Source organism: Aythya marila (genome assembly GCF_965140915.1).
Source record: "Aythya marila genome assembly, chromosome: W".
NCBI lineage: Eukaryota > Metazoa > Chordata > Aves > Anseriformes > Anatidae > Aythya > Aythya marila.
In genome coordinates this window covers 7,939,291-7,952,078 of record NC_139081.1, presented here as the reverse complement: position 1 = coordinate 7,952,078, position 12,788 = coordinate 7,939,291, and the positions used below count along the sequence as shown (strand labels likewise).

Below are 12,788 nucleotides of genomic sequence, written 5' to 3'. Positions count from 1 at the left end.
GTCTGACGTGCCAGGCCATCGAATCCACACAGTCCAATAAACTTGATTATCCCTTTCCTCCCCCTGGCTGGAGGCAGGGCCTCCATAATCCTGGGCAAAATCTTCTTCGTTTCTGTGTTTGAAGGACTGTCTGCTGGAAGTTGGAGCAGCAAACTTTTCAGAGAATCCCTTTTTCCCGATTGTTTTCATTTGCAACTCACGTACCCATGCCTCTAGGGTCGCAGTAGATTTTCCATCCCATTTTGTCATGTCCTCTCCATGGTCTGAAACCAGGGCCTGGAGAGGATAAACAACATGACAGAGATCACATACGGAAAATAACGTGCTATAATACTCAATTTGGAAAACAGGCGCAGCAGAGTTGAGATTAAAGCAATCAGCATTATGACAAGTGACTATTAAGCAGGTCTAATACTTATACCAACTTTAGTTTAACACACTCTGGTCAGATCTGCCGTTATCTCAACCTTTCGAGCCCCACGTTGGGCACCAAAAAGACTGTCATGGTTTAACCCATCCGGCAGCTAAACACCATGCAGCCGTTCGCTCACCCTCCCCCCTCCCTCTCTGGGACGGGGGAGAGAAATGGAAAGTGAAGCCCGTGAGTTGAGATAAAGACAGTTTAATAAGACAGGAAAATAATAATAACAATAATAATAATAATAATACAATGATGATAATAGTACTACTACTAATAATATGTACAAACAAGTGATGCACAATGCAATTGCTCACCACCCGCTGACCGATGCCCAGCCTAACCCCGAGCAGTCCGGCCCCCTCCCCCAGCTAGCCACCCCTATATATTGTTTAGCATGATGTCAGATGGTATGGAATACCCCTTTGGCTAGTTTGGGTCACCTGTCCTGGGTCTGTCCCCTCCCAGCTCTTACTGCACCAGCCTGCCTGTTGGCAGGACAGAGCAAAAGGCTGAGATGTCCTTGGCTTGGTATAAGCACTGCTCTGCAACAATTAAAACATCGGGGTGTTATCAGCACTCTTCTCATCCTAAGCCAAAACACAGCATTCCACCAGCTACTAGGAAGAAAATTAATTCTGTTCTAACTGAAACCAGGACAACCATGCACCACTTTGATTAGTCAGCTGGACATTTCCTCCAGATAAAATCAAGAAGAAAGATAAGTTTTCCCTTGGCACAGGTTGGGAAGAAGAGCAGGCCTTTTCAGTTCAAAATCAATTGCCCCTGGAAAGCAACGTCTGATTCTGTCAGTCTGGGACTTAGCTCACTTAGGTCTCTTCTCAGTGCCTCTCTGGCTGTGCACCAGCAGAAGCACAGTGTGAGCTAATGCACGCAAGCAGAAATATGGGACAGACACCCTCCCATTCTGCTTCTGACTCTTCATTGATCCCCCTTCGATACAAACATTTCATTTCTCTTCTTGCATGGGCTTGAGACAACTTGTTATTGAGGCATCAGTGGGAGAACTGGTCAATCCAGCAGGTGGAAAACTGAAATCCATGCTTCATTGCTCCATGCTTTCATGCAAAAATACTGACTTCAGACTGTATGTGAAACTAATACTGGCACATCCTAACCTTGAAGTATCAATGTTTTCATTCTACTCAACTATTAAAATATTAATATATGTATGTAAATGCATATACAAATTCTGCTGCTCGTCCTATGCACTTTTTTAGTGTAGATAAATTCACAAGGGTCATGATATCCTTAGACTTACTGCATTATTTTCTGTCACAACACCTCCTATGACAGCTGATAGCATTAGAAGGTTTCCAGCCTCCATCAGGAGCCACTGCAGATGGAACTAGAACATTTTACCAGTATCCTACTTGAATTTTCGGACAGTAGAAGCATAGCAGGAGTCAGAGATCCTTTATTATTATGGACTTTGGAAGAGCCTACATCTTTTTTTGCCATTTCTCCCCACACTCAACCTCTTTCACTTTATGCTTTTAAATCCTCTAAGCCCTTTCATCTAGTTTCCTTATGTGCATGTTCAGAGCTTCCTCAGAAAGGTCTCAGTCTCTTTAAACATATATATGTACAATCATAAAAGGTAACAAACAATCCTCCAAGTTCCACGACTCAACAGTCTCAATTTTCCACTCCTTTTCTTGATTACATACAAGTCTCCATTTTCCATTCCCTTTGAACAATATGTCTCGCTTTAAGTTGTCAAGCAACTTAGTCTTCAGGCCTTATGTATCCCGTTCTTCCCAGATCGAAGAAAAGCATATCCATCTCCCTTTCTAGGCCAATAGGCCTGGGCCAAAAGGCATGTTCAGGTCAACAGGGGGCGTAACAGCAAAGGCCTTCGATGGCTGTAGCAGCAGAGGGGCTGATGGCGTAGCAGTCGGATCAGTAAAGGAGCCCGCAGCTCCCTCACTATTTGGCAAACCACATGTTTGTGATTGTGGCCCCACATGGCTCTTTAAGGCCTCAGAGACTGCCCGCCAGGTGCCGAGCAATCCCACTGCAACCTTGTCATTTTTAGTTGCAGAGTCCCACACCTTGACCTCAGTTTGGTCCCATATTTCAGAATCATAAACTGTCCGATTGTTAATAAGGAGAATGAGCTGTAAGGTTACCAGGACAGTCTTTGTTCCTAAGGACGTATGATTCCCCATAATGCGCAACTGCTTACCAGCGAGGGGCAGTTGTGTGCACGGGTCCGCTTCTCTCAGCTCAAGTTTCTCTCCAGATCCAGTGCGCCTGTTTCTAGCGACTTTCTGTACGAGCTTCTCTGAGCGGTTTGCTGAGTTTGGCCGAACCTATCTTCATGAGGCAATCAAAGTGTCTGTTCCTGTCCTGGTCTCCATTCTGACAGCCTGTTCCTCTTCACTCCTTTTTCCTGTTTCTTTATTGACATATCTTCATCTTGTTGCCTTTTTTATCTTGAGGGCAGGCTCCCCTCTTATAGCCTTCTCTCCACAGCAGTTCTTTTCAAAACAACTTTTCATTGGTCAAACAACTTTGAATGTAACAACAACAGCAAACACCCAGAAACATCCATGCCTTAATGGCTGGAGAACAAGAGAACCATCTGGAGAACAAGAAACCCCAGACTGCATGGAGTCTCCTGAATCACCCTTCTTTGTTCCCTCTAAACTCTTTTATATTCCTGATGGCCTGGTCGTTAAGAGTCTAATGTTATCTCAACCACAGGGCTTTCCAACCCCCATGGCCACATTCCCAAATCTCCCCCTTCTTTATTAATATCAACCATTTTCTCGACACAAATTACCACTCCATATATAAAAGAGGTATGCACAGACCTCTGGTTGCTCTCCTGGGCATCCAGCTGCTCTTGCCAGTGGCCTGGCCATGTCGGTACATTTTTCCAGAGGTGAGGATTTGGAGCAGCATGTCTTCTGAGGAGGGATGAATCACCAGCAACCTAGCCCCAGATAAATAGCTTTTGTGTTTACAAAGAAAGATGCTGACCAGAGTGAGGAGCAGGAGCAAAAGGGGGTTGTAAATGGGCTTGGAAATGTTATTTTATTTTATTTTATTTTATTTTATTTTATTTTATTTTATTTTATTTTATTTTATTTTTTAATTTTTCCTGGAAGTAGACACATAGAAAAAAAAATCTAAGAATTGTGATATATGGCATAATAATTCATGTCAAGAAAATGGTTGATATTAATAAAGAAGGGGGAGATGTTGGAGTGTGGCCATGGGGGTCGGCAAGCCCCATGGTTGGTGATAACATCAGACTCTTAACAATGAGGCCATCAAGAATGTAAAAGAGTTTAGAGGGAACAAAGAAGGGTGATTCAGGAGACTCCATGCAGTCTCCTGGTTTCTTGTTCTCCAGCCATTAAGGCATGGATGTTTCTGGGTGTTTGCTGTTGCTGTTATATGCAAAGTTGTTTGACCAATTGTTGTTTTTGAAAATGACTGCTGTGGAGAGTAGGATATAAGAGGGGAGCCTGCCCTCAAGATGAAATAGGCAACACAATATAATGATGTTACGTCATCAATAAAGAAGTAGAAAAAAGGAATGAATAGGAATAGGCTAGCAGAACAGGGACCAGGACAGGAACAGGCACTTTGATTGCCTCATGTAGATAGGTTCGGCCAAACTCAGCAAACTACTCAGAGAAGCTCGTACAGAAAGTCGCTAGAAACAGGCGCACTGGATCTGGAGAGAAACTTGAGCTGAGAGAAGCGGACCCGTGCACACAACTGCCCCTCGCTGGTAAGCAGTTGCGCATTATGGGGAATCATACGTCCTTAGGAACAAAGACTGTCCTGGTAACCTTACAGCTCATTCTCCTTATTAACAATCGGACAGTTTATGATTCTGAAATATGGGACCAAACTGAGGTCAAGGTGTGGGACTCTGCAACTAAAAATGACAAGGTTGCAGTGGGATTGCTCGGCACCTGGCGGGCAGTCTCTGAGGCCTTAAAGAGCCATGTGGGGCCACAATCACAAACATGTGGTTTGCCAAATAGTGAGGGAGCTGCGGGCTCCTTTACTGATCCGACTGCTACGCCATCAGCCCCTCTGCTGCTACAGCCATCGAAGGCCTTTGCTGTTACGCCCCCTGTTGACCTGAACATGCCTTTTGGCCCAGGCCTATTGGCCTAGAAAGGGAGATGGAAATGTTTCCATTCGATCCGGGAAGATTAGGATACATAAGGCCTGAAGACCGAGTTGCTTGACAACTTAAAGCGAGCCATGTTGTTCCCACGACTAGCCCTGGAATTCTCCGGTGTTTGTAATCAAGAAAAGGAATGGAAAATGGAGACTGTTAATTCATGGAACTTAAAGGTTTGTTTGTTACCTTTTCTGATTGTACATATGTATTGGCATACTCGGGTTTAGTATGTAAAAGCAATGTTATGTATATTTAAAAAAAGGTTTAACAAGTCTTCTTGCAGTGAGCCCTCCTCACTGTACTTCAGGTTTGTTTAAAGTTCACCTGCTTCGGGGAGGCAGCCTTGAGAGCTGCAGAGCTACAGTATCAGGATGATTTTTCATTTCATTTCATTTCTTTTTTATTTATTTTTTGGCGGGGGAGGGGGGACAGTACGCTACCTTGCTGCTCAGTTGTTAAAACTCAAATAAAGTGAAAGCCATCCCTGCCACAATGGTGCTGTGGTTCTTTTCCTTTTCATTTATTTATTATTACCGCCACCTTTATTTTTTTTAAAAAAACAACAACAACAAAAATACAAATAAATAAATCCTGGTTGAGAAAACAGGCAGGAAAACTGCGAATTTAAACCTCTACCCTCCCTCCCTCCGCTGCTGCCCCTTCCATTTACAGCCACACGTGTTACTGGCTCTTCCTTGGAACAAGGGGGGTCCCGCTCCCTGCCCACCCCCGGGGCCGATGCCACCGCTTGCATCGTGGGGAGCAGCCAGCAGCACCGGGAACAAAGGCTTGGAGCCTCCCCAGGTGGCTGAGGGGGGCCAGGGGATTGGGGAGAACTGGGGGTATCAGGGGGCGTTCAGGCCGGGTAACTCTTGGGCTGCTCCCAGCTTGGTCCCCTCACAGCTTGCACGGGAAGCTGGGGGTAGGAAAAAGGGGAAAAAATAGCAGGGGAATTGCACTGAGCTCATGCAATGCCTTGTTTGGTTGCTGTCCGGATTACTGTTGTTATTATTTGGAGGACAAGGGGGAGTTGTGTCCTTAATCCGAGCCCTGTCCTTAATCCCTGCCCTCCCCACCCCCAGATGCTATGAAAGGAGAGCTGATTTCATTTCCACCATACAGTACATTTTCTCTAGAGAGCATTGTTTGGACAAGCAACTCCCAATCCCTGATGACTACAAAATACGATTTATGTTTCCATCAGAGACAGAATATCCTGATGGCTTGAAAGACAGGCAAGAAAACCTTACCTAATCAATCCCTTTCCAATACACACACACACACACACGCAGCTAGCACAGGAAATAATGCCCGCACTGACTGCACATAAAATAAATATCGGCAGCACAAAAATTAACAATAGTCATCTTGATATTTTTTCTCTCCCTGCAAAGACCTACAGTAATACAGTTTGCGCCTTTCCTAGCTTGATGTCATCATCGGCAGTATAATTCAAAAAAAAGGAAGAGTTTAAAAAGCATGCTTTTTTATTTTAGATGCAACAAGAATAGATATAGTAAAGACAGCTTGTAACATCACAACAACAGCAACAACAACAGCAACAGCAACCTCCAAGCTGGAGGATTTGTCCCTATCTCAACTGCTTTTATTATATATAATTGCGAAATCATAATAAGAATAAACAATAAATAAGAGGCATCATCATAATAGGAAGAAGTCAGAACACCTTGGGTTTGTGTTTTTTTTCCCCCTCTCAATTAAATGGCAGATTTCCCGATGATCACTGAAATTATAACGACAGCGATTGCAAGGGAAAAGGAAGAAAAATAAAATCATCATCATCGGTCCTAAAAATGCAACTGTTCCCCTTTGCTCACTTGGCACAATAGAAATTGACTGTCTCTCAAAGAGCCATGCGCCTAGTGCTATTTATAGCCAGGGGCTGTGTTGGAAGCTACCATTGAGATTCTTCCGGGGCAGGCAGACAGGGTGTGCTCAGAGGGGAGGAGGGGGCTTGGGTCGAGCAGAAGCAGCAGCAGCCCCCTGCCCCCAGCCTCCCTTCCCTGCACACATACACATCCACACACTCACACCCCACCCCCTAGTCTGGCTGGGGAATTTGAACTGATCCAGCATGTTTAAACGGAAATGACACAGATCTTCAATGTAAAAAAAAAATCAGATCAGACCCGGGGGGGGGGGGGGGGGATGAGAGAAGGGGGAGTGTGTGTGTGTGTGTGTGTGTGTGTGTGAAAGAGGGAGAGGGAGAGCAAGCGAGAGGGAGAGAGAGGGAGAAGGAGGGAGAGAGAAAAGAAGAGGGGGGAAAAAAGGAAAGATTTTCTCTATGTATATAAAGATGGCCACTTTAGCAAACAGACAACCAGACAATACCAGCCTGAGTAGCAATCACAGCAACCCCAGCACCAACGGGCATATGAACAGATTAAACCATAGTCCCGGAAACCCATCCACCATCCCAATGAAGGACCATGATGCCATTAAGCTCTTTATTGGGCAGATTCCCCGTAACTTGGATGAGAAAGACCTCAAACCGCTCTTCGAGGAGTTCGGGAAGATCTATGAATTGACGGTGCTAAAGGACAGGTTCACTGGCATGCACAAAGGTGAGTTACCTCCTGAACTTTCCCAGAGAGATTGAAAGAGGAAGGCAGGCTCTCGCTCCCTCTCTGGCTCTCTTTATCTCTTTCCTTTCGATTTCATTTTATTTAATTTTCGGCTGGCCAGGGGCGGAGGCGGCAGGGAAAGAAATAATAGACCCTCTTGGAAAGCAAAGAGAGAGAGACAGAGAAGGGGGTTAGCTCCGTTTGGGTTATTTAGGACTATTTTTCCCTCTTTCCCCCCTTTTTTGGGGGGGTGAGATGAAGCCACTTGCGAAAGCTGGAGAGTCCAGGCAAAAGCAGTGGTGCTGAAAAAGATTAAGAGGATTTCTTTATTTATCTTTAGGAGCCGCACATTTTCCACCCAGGTGTGTGTGTGTGTCTGTCCATGTGTTTGTGCCGAGCCGGGAAGCCCCTATTTTACAGCTGTTGTGAATCAGGCACCAGAACCTTTGCATCTTTCTTTTCTTTTCTTTTCTTTTCTTTTCTTTTCTTTTCTTTTCTTTTCTTTTCTTTTCTTTTCTTTTCTTTTCTTTTCTTTTCTTTTCTTTTCTTTTTTCTTTTTCTTTTCTTTTCTTTTTTCATTTTTGCTGCTGTTAGGATTCTTATTTGTAGCCTGTTCCAAAACCAGATGCAGAGGAGACTGATTTGCTCAAGGGGTAGGAGGTGCTGGGGGGGGGGGGGAATTCATTTTTGTTTTGTTCAGCGTAGGAACAGAGACATAAAAAAAATAAAAAAGCCCATATCAAGCAGGGGGGGAGTATGAAATCACAAAATGTGGATGTGTTAGAGAGAGCAAGGCAGGAAGGATGGGTTGTAGCTCAGTTCCAGAAGGGAGAAGTCTCCAAGCAGGCATATTCCCAGCACTACTTTAATGTGCCCGAAGTCCACCCTGGGAACTTTTTGTTTTTTCTTTCAAGGCAGTAGAGATGTGCTCCCTGTGCAATGCCTCATTTGATCCGGCTTTGCCCACTCCTTTTCTTTCCCTGCTTAGTCTCTCTGGAGGTACATTTCAGATTAGAGGATGCTATCTTTTGGGGGTGGGGTATGGGGAGGGATGGGGATGCTCAGATACTCGGGTAAGAAAGTAGGACTCACAGGGAGGAAGTTGAAGATAATTTGCATGATAGCCCTGCTTAGGAGCGGGAGAGATACAGGAGGACAGAAAGAAAAGAAAAGAAAAGAAAAGAAAAGAAAAGAAAAGAAAAGAAAAGAAAAGAAAAGAAAAGAAAAGAAAAAAGAAAAGAAAAGAAAAGAAAAGAAAAGAAAAGAAAAGAAAAGAAAAGAAAAGAAAAGAAAAGAAAAGAAAAGAAAAGAAAAGAAAAGAAAAAAGAAAGAAAGAAAGAAAGAAAGAAAGAAAGAAAGAAAGAAAGAAAAAGAAAAGATCTAATCAGAAGTAAGCAGGGTGTGACTCCAGATCTAGTGCAGGTGAAAAAAGGTTGTGCACGGGGGGGAGTGGTAGTTGCATCTGTTACAGGAGAGGTTCAGTAGCAATGTCTGCTCCAGCCTGGTTAACTCCTGGTAGGGAGAGTCACTGGGAATGGCATTAGTGGCTTCCCAGCTTTCCAGCTGCCATGGTGAGTTGTAAATCTTAAACTTAACAGCATGTTTAGGAGGCATCTCTTCCCCTTTCCCACTCACTCCCCTCCTCTCCTCCACCTTCAGGAAATGCAAATGAAAATATACCCTGACAGTGCAAGTAGCAGTGTTGCACAGGATAGAGAAAACATTCAGGGCTTGGGGACTGGGGATTCAGTCCAAGTTATAGGGTATTTCTTCCTTCCTTTCTTGCAGGCCGCTCCAAACACCCTTCTCATATTTACAGTGATCAGTGTATCCCTTACGAACATTGCTTTCCTTTCGGACTAACTTCTTAGAAACCACATCAAGGTCTGATGGGCATCATTTAAACATGACATCCACACTAGAATAATTATTAATAATAACAATTAAAACAATAGTAAGAAGCACAGGGAAGGAAAGGTCCTGGAAGGTTTTGTCTAATAGATGAGGCATAGTGAGAGTAACCAGTGAGCCCATGTGTGCGCACATGTTTGCAAAAATTATCTAAGGTTTCCATAAAATAAAACAGTAAAAGCTCCACTGAAGAGAATTACTCAACACAGTATAGAGGAAATGTCTGAGTTAATGTCTAGGTAAAGGATTTTTTTTTTGGGGGGTGGAGGGGTATTTTGATTTGTTGATGAGATTTTATTCTTTTGCTTTGTACTACTGTAAACCTGTAATTAATCAATCTATGTGCTAACTTTAATTTCTATTTCATAGATCCTTTCTCTTGCATTTCAGTTTTGCTTTTACTGTATGCCTGTATTCATAGAGACAAACTCAGGAAGGAAGGGAGGGAGACAGAGAGAGAGAGAGGGATCATTTATATTGCTTGGATGTGTTTAACACATATTCTTGAATTAAGCAAGATACTAACTTCATTTCCCTTCATTTCATTTCTGTTTTAAAGCTGCAACCTAGGAAAAAAGACAGGTGGGAAATCTTGTCACCTCATCAAACCAAATTGCATGAGTTCATCTTGAAAGAAACAATCATTTTTAATCTCATGGAAGTTCTGGACTTTGGAAGGAAAAATGATCACGATGATTATTGTATCACAGCCTAGTGTTTGAGTGAAGCTTCAATAGACACTGAGTTGCCAGCGTTTCGGAGACTGGTTTTATTTAGTACATCTGAGAAGAATTTGAACTCCTTTCTAGTGATGCTGCTGATTTATTAGCTAATCCTGATAAAAATGTGCCTCTGGCTACCTGGAAAAAAATTACTTTCTTGCCAGTAGTGATTAATTACTATTAAGTCAAAAAGCATGATGGGGCTTTGAAGGATGAGGATTGTGTTTGGCTTTTTTATTTTATTTCATTATTTCATTTCATTTCATTTCATTTCATTTCATTTTTAATCTCTTTTCTCTCTCTTTTCTCTAAATTCAGCCATGTGAAGCATAGTATTCACTCAGATCTCCTTATTTTGGCTTTTCTTGGAGGCATAGGTGAAGAATTGCATAAAAATAGTCCAACTTGGCTCTCAGGGGTAGGATGGCAATATGAAACCCCAAGATGCTTTCCGTAAGTGATACATAATGCTTATACATTAATTGATCCATCACTCTCAGTTTATTTTATTACTAATCCAGTGGATGAAGCTGTGGCAGTGGTATACCTTGAAGGGTTAATAGTGGGCTGTAGTTTATTTAAGTGTATGGAGAGCAAATCTTGGGTGTGGAGGGGGAGAAGGTGGGTTTGTGCTGGGGGGAGGGAAGAGAGAGGAATTAGCTTAGAGTAAAAAGGTAGCAATAAGAGTCATTTCAGGTGTAAATCCACTGAAATGAGAGCATATTATGTGTATGATTCAAAATATTATGAAGAGATCCTACTGTGGTGTGTCTGTATATCAGGAAGAAATTGAAAATTAAGAACTTGAAGATAAAGTACATGACTATCCCTTCTTGCAAAGAAAAAAACAACCAAACAACTATCAAAAGGGAGAGTGAAGTCCTAGATTCTTTCACCAGGAAACCTGGCTGATGCCAGGCCAGATACCAGGGAAGAGGCAGGGGAGTATGACTGTCTTGCAGACACGTGATAAGAGGAGAAGTTATGGGGGAAGCAGCATGTGAGGGAAGGTGGGAAAGAATTGCCAGATCTCTGAGAAAACAAGATTTTGTGTCACGAGCATCGCTGCTACAGATTCCCCCCTTCCTCGCTTTTCTTCACATGGGGCAGGAACACACTCCTGCTGTGGCACTTTGCTCTAGGGTTGGGAAGAGGCTGTGTGTTGAGATCCGTGGGTAGAGATCTACTAGGGCTGAACTGACCCACCCACGCACTCACACGCGCTCACACGCACAGAGTTAACTAATCACACGAACAATTTAGCAAGCAATTCATTCATAACTTCCCCCCTTCTTATCTAGCAGTGGAGTATGCTTAAAGGCTAAGTTACTAGGAGACATGAAGGTTAGTGCTCTCAGAACAGCCATATTATAATGCATTATCTTTGAAGTCATTTAAGGCCAATTTAAGTGGTATTTAGTATAATATTTAATAATTAATGTAATCTAAATATAGGACTGTCCCCATAGGTTTAAACAGCCTTTTCTATCGAAGCATGCTTGTTCCCAAGGCCTGGAATGTGTTTTAATTTAAAACACACAGGTCTCCATAATATTCTATTTAGGAAGTCAGAAGAAATCACTATTCCACACTTAACTGAAATTTACTGAAACATATGCAGGTGAGTGCATTTAAAGAGTGGAGACAGCATGCTGTGAGAAAGCAAGAGTCTTTCATGGACATGAGACCTACAACTTTCTTTCAACCCTTATTTAGAGAGGGGGAAGCACAAAACTCCCAAAACCTCCTCAAAATCCACTATTGCGGTCCCACTAGGATAGTGTAACTATCTGACCCGAACCTCACTCGTCTAGCGTTCAGTGCAGCTAGAAAAATGCAGTAGAAAAAGAATAATTTAGTTCTTTTGCTGCTTTACCTTCTCAAAAGTACAAATAATTTTGGAATTTAAGACACCTAGGGAGTAGGTAAACAAGGCTTCCATTCATTATATTGTTATGTTTGATTACAAAGATAGATGATAGAAAGATTAAAACCTTGTTAAGTCTAAGGATGTTTATGAGGGTTTGCATATCTCAGAAATTCAAAGGTGCAATGAAAATGTGCATTCAGTTAAGATGGTATATTGTACATGTGTATAAATGTATAGATTTGTGTGTGTACACATACAGAAAAAAGAGTGATGTATACACATTCACGCATATAGCTTTTGGGAAATGGAAATTTAGTTGAAAAGAAGCACAATGCAATACAGGTGCTGAATAAACTCCTCCATAATTGAAACATAAGGCTTGCCTGGCTGAAAGCAACATATACAGCATTTAGTATGGCAGTAAACCAAACAAGTTTTAGGGAGGTAAATGCACAAATAAACTGGAATAAAACAGAGGAGGCTTTATGCCTTAGGTTTAAAGAGCATCCCCTTAAAACAATCAAAATGCAATTGGATAGCTTGATGGAAGAGAGAAAAAAAGCAACCCCTTGTACATTATAATCTCCCGTACAGATGAGCGTGTATGTATATTTGATAATGTCAAACAGATAGCCCAGATTGCTTCATAAATTAGAAGGCTATGTATTAACTCTTTTTTTCAGGGGTCTAGACATGGATTTTGGTTTCTAAAAGCAGCTGCAGCCAGTTATGATGCTGATGTTATGATTGTGTCAGCATTTCCAGTACAAACTCCAATTTTCTGGGATCTCTCGCTTGGCTGTTAAGTTTTGCACTGAAAGCTGTTCTTCAGCTAGCCCCACCACCATATCAACTAATCGTCCTTACAAGAATGTATTTGCTTTAAAGTTACAGAATGTGGAGAAAAGAAAGAAATTAAAGTCCATGGTTCTGGAGCTTTTGTTTATTTTCTTACCTTTCTCCAGGTTAGACTTATACTTCCAACACATTTATAGATTACTTCTGTCCCTCAATATCTACATATACTGGTGCCTTTGAACATTTTAGGGGAGGAAAAAAAAAGTACTTATTTTTTTTCTTCTGAAAAAAATATAATAGCGACAACTAC

At 42.3% G+C, this 12,788-nt stretch overlaps 1 long non-coding RNA gene across 1 annotated transcript in view; it reads left to right on the top strand.

Annotated features, from left to right (window-relative positions):
* Positions 1-7,131: 7,131 nt before the first annotated feature.
* Positions 7,132-12,788, top strand: part of LOC309889429 — a 138,545-nt gene continuing 132,888 nt past the window's right edge. Inside the window, exon 1 of the long non-coding RNA XR_014319241.1 lies at positions 7,132-7,177. This is a non-coding gene — a long non-coding RNA (uncharacterized lncRNA). The remainder of the gene's footprint in view (positions 7,178-12,788) is intronic.